Below are 17,730 nucleotides of genomic sequence, written 5' to 3' on the forward strand. Positions count from 1 at the left end.
TAAATGGTCTGCGAATCCTTGTACCATTCAGGATGATCACTTCTTCGCAAATTTCTCTGCTTTGGGCGCTGTTGCTTTCGTTGCTTTCAATAATCGTCCTGCAGATCCTGATACCCTCGCTTGGTGTTGACATAACAACAACCAAAAGGAGCACTCCGGCTAGTAGAAAGATAGTCTTCATGTTGATGTACTGAATAGGATTGAACTGATGTTTCTAACTAAATCTGCATCCTTATATAGTGGAAAACTATTCTGATTCCAGGAATTTCTCATACAATGTATTATAAAACGAATCAGCAGTTTACAAATGCATTCGTATAGATGATACTTGCAGACAAATTTCACGAGAAAACTAAAGGCTTATCACTATCAAAGGTCAATCATTGCGGATTGTCTATAAGGTCATAAATCATAGACAACGAGATTACCAGTAATTAACAATAACACCTTCTACTATATCTACATGACATAATTTCCATTAATATGAGGCTTTCAGATAATAATCTGCTAGCCTTAATGATTTGGGAAATTGAATGCATCCTCAAGGATTTTTTTGTGGGAGTAAGGTAGACGACTGCATTTATCCACAGAGTGTTAGACTCCAGCGACAGTTCGCCGTTGGACTATCAACTAAACACCTCCCCATCGTCAGAGAACTAGCCTGGAACCGCTTGTCACATTGCTTCGGTATAGCCTCGGAACTCTCCCGCCTTGAGGAGCCTTCAAATCAAGGAATTCCTTTCACCGATGGGAGGGGAGAGTAGGAATGGAACTGTTAGTTCAAGGAACACCCCGCCATGCGGCCTTTCCACTGGTCGAGCTCAATCTTCTTTGCAACGAGAAGAGCCCTAACGTAATGCGCAACACGGCTCCACCTGTCAGCTCAGCTTCTCCTCCACAATGTTGTCTGAAAAGTGTCCACCCTCCGACGCTTGTGATGGGCGTCGTCCAAAACTCCATTCCAAAACACAGAATCAGATGGTGCATTTCCAATCTTGTGCAGGTAAAACTGGAAACCCCCATGCCCCTTAAGAATTGTATAAGGAAATGGTCGGTCTCACCATGGTTCCGATGCAACCACGCACCTAAGTTGCCAATGAGCGGCGCAGTCCATTTGCCGCTTCACTCGTTTTGTCAAAAGAGTTGCCTTTCATCTAATGTATGTTGCCATTCTTTATGTCTCTTCTCCCTTGCGGTTGTATATGGGCAACCGGGGTCACTCCCGCAATCACCATCACGGCTAATTAAGAGACAGCAAAGCTCCCCGTCACCGTGCTTGCGTGAGATGCTTACGATATCCCTCCTTGCCAAAAGTGCCAGTCTATACCTCTGCGCCGTAGAACAGAACAGAATGCATTGAACTCAGCAAGAGACATCACCTGCTAGAAGAATATTTACCATTAGCCGACTGAAGGCTGAAGCTCCAGCTATAACCTCGTTCGCTGCCGCAATGATTTATTCGAAAAAGCTCATCTTTTATTCAAGATACTTTACCGTTGGTTTTGACTCGATTACCGACTCGCCAATCGATATAAGATACAGGGTAACAATTATCTTTTTAGTCAGGATGACTACATCGATTTTTTCCAGTGTAAGGTTGAAACCATGAGAAGTCGGCCATCCCTTTATCCGTTGCATCAATATGCCAAGTTTGCTTTGCGCCTGTTCGACAGTGCGTTCAGCAACATGCGTACATAACGGACCAGGCGCGACTCTTCTCGAATGTCGAATCGAAGCAGACTACCATAGGAAGCATTCCAGAGGTCCAAGGATGGACACCTGCGCTACGACGAACACCATCCACGACTTGCATGACAGCATCACATGTGGATCTCCCTACCCTAAAATCGAACTCATCAGGGGACATCGCGTGCTAGACGGTGGGTCTCCAATATTTGCGTGACTTAGGCGAAACTCAGGCTGTAGCCTTGTCCGTGGATGCTTTGATTTGCTCGAAAAAGCTAATCTTTGAGTCAAGAGCCAGTGTAAGGTATTTTATCGTTGGCTTTGATTCGATTGTCGAGTCGCCGATCGAAATGGGACGCAAGATCTCTTGTCTAGCGTGCCTAGAATGTCTTTTCATATTACGGAATATAAGGCATTTCTGACATCAAGCGTTACGAGGAGCACCATCCATCGAGCTTGGCGGGTGTATGCTTCCGCTCGATGATCGGTATCTGCGATTTGGATGACGGCATCAACTGTGGATCTCGCGGTTCTAAAGCCGAACTAACAAGGAGATAAGTCTCATGCAGCACATATAGCTTCAGCGAGTTTACTTCTGATGAGCCTTTTGAGCACTTTCCAAGCAGTGTCAAACATACAAAGTGGTCGGTATGAAGACGGCAACTCAGGGTCGCTTTTCCCTTTGCTTTCAGGCAAGCGTTGACTGTGCCCAACAGTTGGTCTGGCTGATGTTGCAACATCAGTTTGTATACTTCTGCTAGAATACCATCGAGTCCTAGCGCCTTCTTGTTTTTCGTAGAGAGGATTGCCTCTTCCAACTCTTTTGCAGAGCAGTCCTCCATCATCCCGTACGGGGTGCGCTAGGAATAGTGCCCGTTCAATACGATCCATTTGTTCGCCCTTAAGTAAACAGGGTTTTCGCATGATCCCAATTTTTCGGGTTACAAGTTTGTCCCTACGGGTCCCCATTTACCTCGTCGACTAAGCCCTACCAGCAGCGAGCTTTATTGTCTTGCGTTGCCTTCTTTTGTCTGATTTGTATTCTGTGATCAGGTACACGCCCACTCCCGGTCGAATAGAGGAGCGACGAAGCTTGTGACACTTCTGCCGAAGCTCTACACTTTCCGCCGTCCACCAATACAAAAAGGCTTGCCAAGTCTCGATGCTCTCCTCAGCATGGAAGTCGTTATCAGATCCGTAACTGAATTTACGACAGTGACAGCTGCAGGGCCATCACCCTTAGGAATACCTTCCAACACGGTCCCACCTGTTCCAAGAGTTTCGCTAAATCTCCCGATGTTCACCTTAGCGATGTTCCATGCACAGAAAGTGCACTGGAGTGGGGCACACCGAGAGTTTATGTCAACCACTTCGAAGGCAATACATTGATGGTCGTTTCCCGAAAAGTCTTCCAGAACTCGATACCTTTCTACCAGCAACACCGCTGATTCCGATGCGAAGGTTACGTCGAGAATGTCTCTTTCCCAGCCTAGGCGCCGGAATATTGGGGTGGATCTTCAAGGAACTTCAAGTCCTGTTCTCGCGCCAATTTCAGAATTCAGTTCCCTCTGGGGTCTGGGTGAAGCGTGCTCCATTCAAGAGCCCTGGCATTAAAGCCATCCATGACCAGGATAGCGTCCTCCAAAGCATCAAGCCTGGGTCGACATTTCGACATCATCTCATTCGGCGTAAGATAGACACTGGAAAACGTCACCCCCAAACACTGAACCCAGACAAAACCGTCCCCTCGGCCCTGGGCAAGAATCCTAAGGTGGGTGCCGTCGCGAACCCAGATGGCAGCGGTACCTGATATGTCGGGGTGTCATGAAGCTGGGCCGGTACCGCTCACTGATGAGCATTAAATCAGCTTTGGCCTGTGCAACGAACGTGAGCGGTTGCACTCCGGTGTATGTATATTTATCTATAGGATGCAAATCGTGTTGACTGCATCCTAGCTCTTTCCAGTTCAGCTGTCTAACCTGGAAACCGCCCCGAACCCGCAGTGTTCGCAACGCTTTCTCCCGACGCGCCACGATCCCTGCATATAATGCAACTCTACTTTTCCTTGCAGGTGTTCGCCTTATGGCCTGCCTGACCACATCTGCGGCATGTTGCCCCCCTGTCAGGTCCCCGGCAAGTTGCAGGTTGCAGACGTGTACCCATAATCCCAACATCTGTTACATCTGGTTGAGGCCGCGCGGATTTCTATCTTACATACTACTCAACCAATGCTGATTTTTCCGCTGCTTAGAAACTTCCTCGCGTATTACTTTATAACTTCCACCATAGCGAATTTTTGGCATCAGGAGTTTGCAGAGATGATACCAATTCGATGTTACGCACATCCTGGAGACCACTGACCTTTTTGCACACTCTGCGCTCGAACAATCTGTCACAAATTACGAGGCGGTGAAAGTTGCAGAAATCCACAAACCCACCACTATTTTCGTTGCGTTTTTTAAAGCCCGCCCTGGCCTTCAGGTCACCCATCACGGTCACAATGTCACCTTTAGGAAGCCTCCCCTGAACTACGTTCAATTGTTTATAGAAAGTATCTTTCTCTGCTATATTGGAAGTCTCCATTGGTATGTAGCACTGTATAATTGTAATGGTCCGTAACCTGGATCGGAATCTTGCAGTTAGAAGTCTGTCAACAACCGGCTCCAAGGTCAAGAGAGCGCACCTTGCATTAGACGTCAGAAGCAATCCGATACCGGAAAGTTTGCTACCACTCGCCTTTCCGGAGTATAAAAGGACATTGCCGCAAGAGGAAAAGTACTCTCCAGAGTCCCAACATCTTACTTTGGACCCAGAATGTCCAGGTTATATCACTGGAATTCCCGCTCAAGTTGGAGAAAGCGAACATTCTAAGGACCCTCACTACAGTTATCAAGGAGCATGCGCATATTTCAGAAACCAATGATAGTATTTTTTCGATAGCCAAAGAGGGTTGTCGTGAGGTCAGACCGTCAGTCCCTATCTAACGTATTGTTGACGCTTCGATAGTACTAGAGTTTAAAAATTTACATTTCGGTCGCATCTTACAACAAGCAGGGAATACTCTGAATGTAGCCCCAACTCACAGAGCGAAAATATTTTAAATTAAAATAAATTATAAATTTTAAACCAAGGATATAGGTCAATATTCTGAACCAAATGTTCGACAACGATGAGATTAGGCTACGTGTTAAGTCCAGTTAGTTTCAGAAAAGCCAGTAACTATTTTTCCTACCGATCTAGGGCCCTACAGCAGATAGGACGTAATATTGGCATTAACCTGACTCTTAAACTTTTTCTAAAACTCGACTATAAATCAGTTCTCCCCCTAAAGACTGAGGAAGTACTTTGTTGCAAAGTCAACTCAGTAAGCCTTTTAGAGGTTCTCCGGTCACTTTTCAGATTGCAGAACCATAGAGGAAGCAGCTCATTCATTATGATATTAGTAATTTGTTTCTCTAAGGTATCCTCTCCACAAATCCTTCTGTCACCAGCGAGATGTGAACCGCGACCTTCCAATACGACAACCCAGCGCTTTAACCGCTTGAGCCATCCGGACACTGATGCTTTTACCAGGATTTAAAAAATAAAGTAATAATTCAGGGATTTCTGATTCGATTCAACAAAGTTGTTGATATCCTTCACACCTGTTGATGAATATATATTATTGATATATTTGGTTTTTTCAATCGCCCTCTATGGTTTTGAGTGTTGGCCGACTATAAAAGACAATGAACGGCGTTTTGCGGTAATGGGGACGAAAATGTTGTGTTTGACTAGTGGCGCGACACGTTTTGATCACATCCGAAATGAGGATATCCGCGATCGTTATAGAGTTGCACCGATCATGGAAAAATTGCGAAAGAGCCGTCTTTCGATTGTATGGTCACCCAATTCGCGCTAACAAGAATTCACTTGCCAAGATTGGATCAGACACCAGTAAGACTTCCCTATTCCTTCCCCAAAGGAAGGTCCTAAAAAGATCTTTGGTAGAACTTGGAAATGGGACGTGAATTTTCAGCCTCCAGATTGACCATCCTATTCAGATCAGTGTAGATTACTAGTTATAACAACCACGCTAAATGGCATCATAACGCAAGTTATGAACTTCTAATAATAAAGAATGACACTAGCGGAGGCAAAAAAGGTCCGTCAATAATTAATGCACAATAAAGAAAAGTTTGATTTTTCAACACAAATTTATTTCAAAGCACAGAATCTGCTCCATTTGATAGTACAATACAAAACTAGGATCCAATTCAATTACTTCAACAAAGCCTTCAGCACCTTTGAATTTTCAGCCAATAGCTTCGCCTCGAACTCCTTGGACACACCAACATGACGAACTGGTCTGTGCTCCTTTGGAAGACCCTCGATTGTAATTTCTTCACAACTTTCCTTACTTTCAGGACTACGGCTGTAACTGCGGCTATCGGGATTTTCGATGCTCTTTCGGCAAATCCTTATACCCTCAGTGGGGGTGCTGATGACAGCAACGAAAACTAGAATTCCGAAAATGGCAACCAACGACTTCATTTTGACTGATAGAAACTGTTAGAACTAAAACTTGGAGTGAAATGTTTGTCCTTAAATACTCAGGAACTACGGACTGGTGTACTATAGTTAATCTGATGCAATTTTCCGGAGAGATAAGGGGATGCTTATCAATGAAAAATATGTGTATATAAGTAAATGGCACGTTCTCAGTGTTGTTTCAATATTTCCAATGATTAGCTATTGACGATGAATTAATCACTGTTTTGATTGATAATTCAAATATTACGATGGGGGGAAATTTCAAGTGACCCATTTCGAAAGAATATTATCCATAGCCAATTACTAATGTCAAAACTCGGACTTCAGAAATTACTAATCGAGATCTTCCATTTGATACCTCACAAGCCTATATTCGGCGAAAAAAGATTTACATCCCCTTTTGCATGCATGAGACCCTCAGCTCCGAAGGGGTGATGTGAGCCTAGCTCTGCCAAGGTGGTAGTTGTGGTGTGCATCAAGAGTCAGCCCCTTCGGGACCCTGATCGGGAAATGTGCATTGAACCGATATTAGTAGACCGCGTTACCCCAAGGGAGCGCTGATCAGTCCGTGAGTTCCGAAATCAGCTAAACGTTGGTCAAGCCCCAGAGAACTGGGTTAGGGGCTTTGTCCCCGACCGTATATCCGTGAATGACTATTACGATCGCCCCACCGCGCAACAAAGGACACAGCACGGGCTGGAATACCAGATGAGACGTTTGGATGCACAAACAGAGAAGATAGCTTGCAAAGTGGTGCGGCACCTGCAACAGAGGCGGCAACCCTAGGACAGTGGAAACTACTGAAACTGACCAGATTGCTTCGAACAGAAGCCGGGTGCAATCGCTGTCGACTATACTTGCGATAGCCAAAGAGGAGAGGCTTATGAAGAAATGCGCGGCAGTTGTCAGTAAATATCAGCAAAGGAAAACCGGACTGATGGAGCTCTTGGACAGAATTCCGTATTACAGGTGGACATGGAATGTAATAGAAGATGCGCGAAAAGCGGAAACAACCGAGCCTCCCGGAGAGAACACCACAAACGCGAAACGGACCGCAGAGAGCCCATTGCCGAGCAAACTGGAAAAAAAACGAAAGGAGGAACGGACACCTGAAGGGGACTCCACTCAAGTACTCTCCAGGGTTCAAAAACAAAAGCGAGGAGGGACAAGACAAGAGGGACAACACGACGCGTTATCAGATAAATTGCTAAAATTAACATGGACACGAAGGATGGAGCTCGAAAAGAAAAAGTGGGGAGACGAAGAAAGACTACAGCTCTGCTTATGAAGTCGACGGCAGGCAACAGCTTTGGGGAAATCCTCAGCCTGAATCAAGCCCGAAGATAGTGGAGTGGAAGCGTCTTCCATTCGAAAAACGAAGGGTGGGGGAGTCCTCATCCATACGTTCTTTGAAACAATCAAGGGGTTACTGGGGGAGAAAGCTTTGATTTCTATCCTAGAAACCACGTGCTCTCTGGAAATCCGAAACCTTGACTGCCTAACGGAAAAGAACGAGGTAAAAGAGGCCACCAAACGCGAATATCTAAAGGTAACGAATAACCGAATTAGTAGCACCTCTGCGAACTAACGAAGTCAAAAACTCGCGTTGGTGGAAATTGCAGAGCAATTCGCGAGGAAACTTCTGTCTATGTCTACTGCACTGTGCCTAAGGATTGCCTGAGCCTTTCGGCCGTATCCCCCTCCCTTTCGGGATGGCTTGTTTCCTGGCTGGGTGGTAGATGGTAGATTTGTTGCAAAGATGTGTCCTTACAAGTCCCTCACCGGGTGATGCGACTCTAGCTTGTCGACTTGTTTAACACCATAAACATCGAGTCCAACACTAATGCTGAGTTTGGCGCTACGGCGAGCTACGCATTCGATGTAAATTCCTCGACATCCGGTGTGATCATCCGTTCGACAGCCTTTAGGCTATTCTCGTAGATTAAGGAAACGCTTTTCCGAGCACTACGTGGGCTCATTGCCTCCAACAACAGTTGCAGGCAATGCTCGTTTCGCATCGCTGACCTCGCCAACGGGTTACGCACGTCTTTTCACACCTCCTCTCTACTCCTATTTCTAACTTATCCATTTAACACTCATTCAAACTCTCTGTGACCCCGTTCGTCTATTCACTCGATTATCATACTGTCCTCTAACTTGTAGAATTTCCCTCACTTAATCTCTTCCATAAGTTCATTCACCCACTTACGTATTCATTCACTCCCTTCCTGATTCATTCGCAACTTCCAAGTCTCTTAAGTCTAAAGAACTAGAGGCCTTTTTCGTTTTAAGCACTTCCCGGCAGAAATCATTAAATGCGGGGTCATTTCCCAAGCTCCCTTATACATCTAATTTCCACCCTATGTCGCTCATCCTTGTACGTGTAGTACAGTCTCTTCCTCCCCGCAGTCGCAGTCACTGCTTCTGCTGAGTCCAAACTAAGCTAATTTGCTCATAAAATCCCCGTGTCCCGTAAGGAATTGACTCACATATGGTTAATATAGAGCCATTTCATCTTCACTCTCCTTGAGACATCCGAAAAGAAACAGTTTGTAATCCTTCCCTTTTCGCTACTATCCCATTCTCTCTGCCATTTCTTTAAGATTGCATCTTTCAGCCTCCCCTTTTCTTGCCTTCCCTCAGATAAATTTTCGTTGAAGACCTCCCCTTCAACCAAGAACCTATCTCCCCTCCTAAGCTTATAGGCAAAGTGTCTCCCAATTGCCCCAAGCTTTATCGGTAGCTCATTAAGTACCACACACAGCATCCGTTGAGACAGTCCGGTATGCACCTGTAACTGCCATGAGGGGAAACTTCCTAAGAGTGGAAAAATTAGACTAGGGATCTCGTCTGGCGAGAGCGTTCAAACGGCACCCACCTTAAGGTTCTTGCCCAGAGCTGAGAGGACGGTTTTGTCTGTGCACGGTGTAACGTAACGTTTTTCAGTGTCTATCTTTCGTTGAATGAGAAAATGACGGCCTTCGGACGCAGATTTGCTCTGGAGGATGCTATCTTGAGCACAGAGGAGCGGATTCGGGGGGGTCGGGGTCGTCTTCAATGCACTTGAATGGGATATGCCTCACCCAGACTCCAGAGGGAAACGAATTCCTGAAATGGCGGCGAGAACAGCACGTATGGTTTTAAACACACCAGCGCACAGGCTGCGAGGGAAGCATTCCCGACGTAACCTTCACATTAGAATCACTGGTGTCGCTGGTGAACAGTTCTGGAAGCCTTTTCGGAAAACGGCCATCAAAACCCCGGCGTTCCTTCTGCGTGTGGAACATCGCCTAGATGAACACTGGGAGCTTTGTCAAAACTCGTTGAATGGGTGGGACCGCGCAAAAAGGCACTCTTGGAGGTGGTGACACTGCAGTTGACACTGCTGTAAATGCATCCATACTGAGGAAGGCATCGAGACGTGACAAGCCTTCTATGTATCGGTGGACACCGACAATTGCAGAGCTCCGGAAGGAGTGCCACAAGCTCTGCCGCTTGACGCAACGTCTTAACGATCGGGAAGAGACATGTACCATGATCACAGAGTACAAATTAGCCAAAAGAAGACTCCGTTGCACAACAAACAGTAGCACAGCTAGGATGTGGGTGACGAGGTAACTGGGGAACCAGAGGGACTCGGTTACAAACCGGGCCCTGCGAAAAACCTGTTCACTTAAGACCGCATTGTACGGGTACTATTCGGAGCGCACCCCGAATGGGATGATGACGTCAGTGCGGAGAGCACTTACTTTTCTCTATAAAAGAGTTAAAAGAAGTAACCACCTCAATGAAAAACAAGAAGGCGCTAAAAACCGATAGCACCCAAGCAGGGGTATACAAACTACTACATCGGCCAGGCCTACACTTGCCTGAAAGAGGGCATTTTCCCTTCTTGTTGGAAGGTGGCAAGGCTTGCACTGATCAGCAAAGAGAAGCGGAGGTACCCATCCTAGGACCGTACCTCTGGAACGCTTCCTATGGTAGTCGGCTTAGATTCGACATGCCAAAAAAGTAGTATCTGGTCAGTTATGCAGATGTCACGGCGCTTATTGCTCAGGCATTATCGAATAGACGCTCATCGTTTCAACCTTACACTGCGAAAAACCGAAGAAGTCAACCTGACTAAAAAGTTAATTCCGACCCTGCATCGTATTGATTCTTAACTCAAAGATGAGTTTTTCGAGCAACTCAAAGCAGCCGCGGACTCGGGTGCAGCTGGAGTTTCGGCCTTAAGTCGGCTAATTCCAAATATTGAGGGCCCTACGTTTAGCAGGTGACATTTCCTGATGAGTTCAATGCAGTCTGTCCGGCTTTACGTTGCAGAGGTATAGGATGACGGTCTTAGCAACGAGATATATCGTAAGTGTCTAATGCAAGTGCAGAGACGGGGAGCTTTGCATGTGCGTCTGCTTACCGGACTGTATCTGAACCAGCAATGATGGGGATCGCGGGAGTGATTAAGCCATATATTATACATGCGCAAGGGAGAAGAATCGAGGGAGATTATTGCTCGTGAAGAACGGTAACTCGATGGACTACGCGATTCATTAGCAATTTATGAATGTGGCTAAATCGGAAGTATGGTGAGACTGACTATTTCTCTAGCCAGCTCCTAAGCGGTCATGGTGGCTTGCAGTCTTACCTGCATAAGATTGAAAATGCACGATCTCCTGATTTTATGTTTTACAATGGAGTTTTGTCCGGATGACTGAGTGGTTAGAACACAAGACTGTCGAACGGAAGGTCCCGGTTCAAATCTCACTAGTGGGATTTGTATCGTGGTTTGAGGTCGGATACCAGTTGACCCAACTGAGAATGAGTACCTGAGTCAGATCAGTGTGCCTCCTACAATGTACTACTGTAGTGTACCGTTACGGCTTTGAACGAATTGCTCTAACACACTTCAAGATCCTGATTAAATATGGATGCGCCAACGATTATTAAATGGAAGGCTACATAATGATCAGTACATCAAGTCACATCGATCGGAGAAACTCTGGTTTTGGCGAAACTGAAGAAAAAGCCCTTCTCAACTAAGCTCGGAATACCTAAGCCTGGGCTCGGTGCTAAGAGGCTGGAGAGGAGCCGGACTCATCATTGAAGCGTAGAGACACCATAAACAATTTCGAAAATAAAAGGGAATGTAGCAAACAACTGGGTAACCTACATTTGCATTGTGGAAGATACGCGATGAGAAGGTGAAAACCATCTACAGGAAGGATCTTTCTCAGGCAGGATTGAAAACCGCAAATCTGGGCAGAAATTCCCTGGGCAAAATTCAGATAATATAGCAAATTGTTGGGACATCGTACTGGACCGCAACCACCAAAAAAGAGGCAAATTGGACCGGAACTGATTTTGACGTTGGAAATCAATCTGTGGATTCATCGATCCCTCTGCACCTATTCCGGCCGTTACTACCATCTGCTCAAATTTTTCTTCTTTTCGGTATTTTTCGGGTACCGGCCATGTCTTAAATAAACGTCATATGGTCAGCCAAAATATCGATCGACATTATTCCGACTCCTCAGCTTACTATTAAGGCAGACCTCCAATAAACCGCATTGCATGTGACATGCTCTCCAAACTGGCACTGGGTAGAGCAATATAGAGCTCTCTACTAGCTAGGAACGGCCTCCGGGTCCATCGTAGGTCCCTAATATTTGTCATCATCCTTGCCAAGGCCCTGCTCATATTGGGCGCCTTAATGCAAACATGTTTTAAATACAACTTGAAGTTCATCCTGCCATCCCTCCAGTGTATTTGATTACTGGTTTTGCAGTGACAATGGGAACCGGATTCTGATGCGTGTTTTGTCTACCGCGAGTGCAACAACTCCACCTCCGTGAAATGTTCTACAGCAATAATTACCTCTCTGCTATAGGGTAAGTCAGCTTTATGGCCTCACTAGCAACTAAAATGTTGAGGACATCTTATACATGACATTCCACAATGATGGGCCAAGCACAAAGCCCCGCAGAACATCCATGGAGACAATGTATTTCTGGGCGCATTGTCTAGGTCGTACAAAAACCTTCTTCCTGTTAGGTAACTGCCGATAAGATAAGTTAATAGTCCATTTGCTCGAGTTGAATGCACTTTGTAATTGAGGCTAATTGCCGTGCAATACTCTCTAGTATCACCCTTTCCGTGTATCGTATTATCAGCTACGCCACTATCCAGTTCGCTGATCCGGATGGTTGATCTAACCATACCGAAACCGAATGATTGGTCCAATAAGGCTCCGAAATACCCTACAGCCGTGATCAATCTCCTATGTCTATATAGAGGTCTCTAGGAAGATGGTTCACTAATTCTTTTACCAGCTTTAGACAACAACACTAGCCTCTGTTTCCGAAAGATCCCTTCCACCAAGCCTACTTCAAACAACTCCACAAATATGTTCGGTCTTGACTTGACATCCAGGTTAAGGGTTTTTTTTATCCATCGAAGTGCATTTCTTTGCTGTCTTCCAGGCAACTATAAACCTCCAGTACTTCTTTCTTCGTTACGGGGGGTATTACTGCCACATCACAAACTCTCTGGAGGCTATTACTGCTCGTGTTCTCCTGATGAAACAAACCTCGACAATTTTTAGGTAGGAACTCGGACCTTTGAATGTGCCCATAGCAACCCTTCGCGCTTCTCCATCACTTTATATCCGCCTCTGCGCAAAGTCGTTTGAACTGGTCCCTTTTGGTTTGCTGTATAGCTAGCTTCAAGTTTCTTCGAACTTTTTGTATACACGGTGCTCCTCCCCCTGACCAATTCTAACCATTGTTCCTTGAACCGTTCTCTGTTCCATCCGCAGTTAGGTCTTCTACTGAGCAAAGCATAATGCCTCGGTAGCAAGGATTTGCATGCCGTCTCGATGCACTCCATGGCACGGAAGGCTCACTCCGAGGGTGTGCCTGGTATAATTTCCTGAGCCATGGGATGTTTGATTGTCAACTGCTTTCACAGGTCAACCGTTCCCCTCATTACTGTAAGTGCATTTCCCAATTGCTCAAGTTGTTCTTTCTTTGAAGACGATTGCCTAGTGATCACTACGGGTACAGCTTCCACTGACGTTCCAGGGTATATTGCCAATTAGGAAAAGATTAACAAAACTCAAGTCCATAACAGAGCCGGACCCTCCTTTCCAATAAGTATTCATCTGACCATCGTAAATCAATGTGATGTCCAACTGAACGAAGGCCCCAAGAGATATCACCATCTTCTATTCAACAGTGAACATCCCCAATCTGTGGTTCTTGTATTAACGTCGGTGGCAATGACTTTTGGTCTCCGTTCTACCTACCTACGATTCGTAGGTGGCCTGTCAGAGCAAATCTTGAGTAACCCTACAATGCCTTTTTGAACTCATCTCCCGACGTCGAGCAGTTAGCGCACTGCCTCTGATAGTCCGATGGTTGGCGTGTGTGGTTTCATATGCCTTTCCAAAGTGGTCAATGGTGGACTCTTATAAGTCGTACAGCTGAGACAGTGCAGGTTTCTACCTTAGAAGTTATGTGCTGGCTTTTGAGCACAGCAGTACTCTCATCAAGTAATTCCCGGTTGAGATCCCCCTTTTTTTCTCCGGATCCCGATGAAATTCTTTGAGTTTTTGAGATTGGAGTCAGCTTTTACTCTTCTTAATATGCTTACGTAGGACGTACTAACAGCGCTTAAAATGATCTTCATCTTCTTCTTTATTTTCTTGTTCTTTCTTTTGGCCTTTTATGGCTGAACCTTAGTCTAACAATCAAGTACTCATAAAGGCAAAATCAAATAATATAAAGTAGAAATAACCCTTCAGACAATCTTTAAGAATCTTTCAAATCTTCCTTAATAAATACAAGGTTCGCTATGTTCACTTCTTTGGTTTTATATTTACATAAAGTAACATAAGGAAGCAATAAACTGCCACTTATGTTACATTACTACGCACAAAATCACTGTATGAAACAGTAGCGGCATTAACCCTGTTCCAAAGGACGAACTTCCATTCAATATTGAAATAAATTGTTAATTTTGAAATACTTTGCCAAACAAGGACTACGCTGCATACAGTACATTTGCAAGGATGCATCTGTCTCCCCAAAATCCAAGCATACATTCAGGCATATGACATACACATATGTGCACCATTTGCTACCCCCTCCTATCCAAAGTGTGCTTTATTGCATGCGAAATGAGAACAGAAGGCAAATTCGCAAGGTCATAACATATTGTTTTCAAAATTAGTTCCGAGATGTTCTCGTCCTGCTCAAAAGATAGTAGTTCCATTGGATATGGATGCGCTAAGGGAAGCCGTTTTGAGGATAAAGGATGGGGAAAAAATCTATGCTTTGATTCAATTTGACGCCAGATCCCAAAGGATTTGTCAAAGGAATATGAAAATAAAAGGTGAAAGAGATGAAATTGAATCATGTTATTGCATTATTGCTGGGGGAAGAAAGGACGTTCTCTGAAAATTAAGTTCATTCAGAAACTATCCAGGCAACAATCCACTTTAATATTATTTTATAGTTACAGTCATATCATATTAATAAAGAGTTGACAAGTGTGAGAAAGTTTTACAGTCCACAATAATTGGAGCTAACCATCTTTAGGATTAAGGTTCAAATTACACTTGGCCAGACCCTGAAGGTCCTTTCCAACCAGTAAATAGATGATGAGTTAAAAATCCTTCCCGATTAATACTTTTTGATTTTTAATTATTCCCTTATCCTAGTTTTTTACCTCTAACGCCTTTCTAAGGTTTTGTGTAAAACAAAACCTTCTTAGAATCGATTGTATGTCTGTCTAGCCCTCCGTCTGTCTGTCGTAGGCATCTAGAATCCAGGACATGTATATCTGCACAACATTGTCCCTGCGGGAGCACCGTTCCGGTGTTGTTTCGCGGGGCTGTTGTGCTTATTAACTGTTCACGAAATAGCTGCATTTGCTTAATGTAGCTTTATTTGCATTAGCTTCTCTTCTCTCCCTCCGTTCAGCTTCTGCTTCTTTTAGCCGTTGGCGCATTCGTTTGACCGCTCCAACTGCTGCATTCCACGCGGTAACCGATTTCACAATATGGCTAACCAGATTTTCTACCGTTGTCGAGGACTCCAGCTCATTCCCGAGATTTCTTCCTGGGCGATTCATCCAAACCGACTTTATAGAGGTACATTCTGTAGCCCCCATGTCCGCTTTAGAATTGAGTCAAGTCGTAACCCTTTCCGCTATGGTCCACATTTATATTCGGGATTTGCCTACACGCCCACCGAATTTTGGAGACGTCTCGGGAGATTTGCCGCCCCTTTAAAATAGCAGAACATACGAATCGGCTGCCTCAGCGTCATCTTCACCCCTGTCCGAAAACAAAGAGTTACAATCGATGTCCTCATCTAGGTCCACCCTCGCAATTTATTTTTGAGATTTTAAAGGGGAGGGTCTGCAAAAGAGTGTAGGGACCAAAGATAACATGACAACGTATGCATGATATCTTTGCTTAAGGAGTAATAAACCTGATCTTCAACACTATGTTCGGTGGTCATAGCAGGAAGACCGTCTGGGGTTAATTCAAAGGGGACAATATCGATGTTGGCGAATAATATTAGATTTTTTATTTTCTCAAAAAAAAAACCCTACCTTTCGACTAAGGTAATATGTCTTGTGTGATTCAAAATATGATTGCGAACCTCCGATAAAATTCGTTTTCAACAGCAAAACAGCGGTAAAGGTATTACCAGCTGAGTTTGAGCCACCAATTCAATTCAAACGTCCTTTTTTATCGGCAGTATTCATGGCCGATAGTAACCAAAATCAAGTCTATGTACTCTGACACATTCTTTATCTCCTTGTAATGAACCTTGAAGTAGGGTATGGCGATGATGATTGATTATAACCAACCACTTCCCAAGAGACGAAATCCGGGCTCCATCGAAAGAAGTCGCAAAACTGACGAAGTATTGTGAGAAGAGGGTGTTACCACTTCTCCTGCGATGCCAACGCCCACCATGAAGTCTGGGGAAGTAGCGACACCAGTCGTAGAGGTGAGTACCTTCTTGAATTTGTTCTTAGCAATAAGTTAGAAATATATAACTTAGCGAAGACTCTAACATTTGTGACCAGCACCAGACAGGAGGTACTAGACATAACTCTAGGAAATACTCTGATGAACGGAATGGTCAGGAATTGGAGAGTGTCGGATGAACCCTCTATGTCTGATCACAGGATAATCAGATTCAACATTGAGGGTAACTCGGAAATAGAAAGAATAATAAGGAATCCTCAGATAACGGATTGGGAATCCTATGCAATTGAGCAACAACATTGCCTACCTTCAAAGGGGCGGTGACATCAGGAGCGAACTGGAACTAGAAACAGTGGTGGAAAACCTCAACACAGTCGTCATTGACGCATATGAAGCCAGCTGTCCGACTAAGACAGTTAAGTCATCAAGGGATGTACCATGGTGGAACAAGAACCTGGCCAGAATGAGAACAGAGACACGAAAACTCTTCAACAGGGCAAAACAAACCGGGGACTGACACAGGTATAAAAATGCACTGACCACGTATATCAACGCGATCAAGGAAGCAAAATGGAACAGCTTCAGGGAATTCTGTGAAGGGATCGAACAGATCACACAAGCAACCAGACTTTACAAGACCGTAGCCAAAGACGGGGGAATACCCTCTGTATGTTTGAGGTAGAAAGATGGGACATTTAGCAAGAATGAGGAGGACAGGGTACACCTGCTTCTCAGAACTCACTACCCTACGGTGGCAGTCGACAACATTCTACCTGACACCCCAACAATGAATAAAAGGGGAAGAAAGGAGAGCTGGAAACTAGCAAAAGAGGTATGCTCAGAAGCTAGGCTAAGGTGGGCAGTGGGAACTTTTAAACCACTGAAGGAGATGGCATTTTCCCAGCACTAATCCAGAGAGGCCTAGGAATTATCTTAGAGTCTCTTCTGAGGGTGGTAAGGGGGAGCATAGCACTGGGATATATACCAAGGGCATGGAGTCGGTCAAAAGTGGTCTTTATTCCGAAAGCGGGTAAAAAGGATCCTTTCCTCCCTAAATCTTTCAGACCAATTTGCCTAACCTCGTTCGTACTCAAAACGGTAGAGAAGGTCATAGACTAACGTTCTAAAGCATAATCCCCTACATCACTGTCAACACGCCTACCGGGCAGGACGGTCAACTGAAACTGGTCTGTATCAGCTGACAGAGGTACTACGGGATGCCATAGAAACAAAAGAAATTGCACTATGTGCATTTTTGGATATCGAAGGAGCATTCAACAAACAATACATCGCACACAGAGATACAAGATGCCCTGAGCCGCAAAGGAGTGGGAAACACCCTGGCATTCTGGATGGGCAAAATGCTAGATAGGAGACAAATAGAAATACTGACAGGTACAAATTCTATTGTCATGAACACCACTCAAAGTTATCCACAGGGTGGGGTACTATCGCCGCTGATGTGGAGTATGGCAGTGGATGAACTCCTGGACGTGTTAGCAAATACTGGA

The sequence above is a fragment of the Hermetia illucens genome, chromosome 4 (genome assembly GCF_905115235.1).
Source record: "Hermetia illucens chromosome 4, iHerIll2.2.curated.20191125, whole genome shotgun sequence".
In the NCBI taxonomy this organism is placed as follows: domain Eukaryota; kingdom Metazoa; phylum Arthropoda; class Insecta; order Diptera; family Stratiomyidae; genus Hermetia; species Hermetia illucens.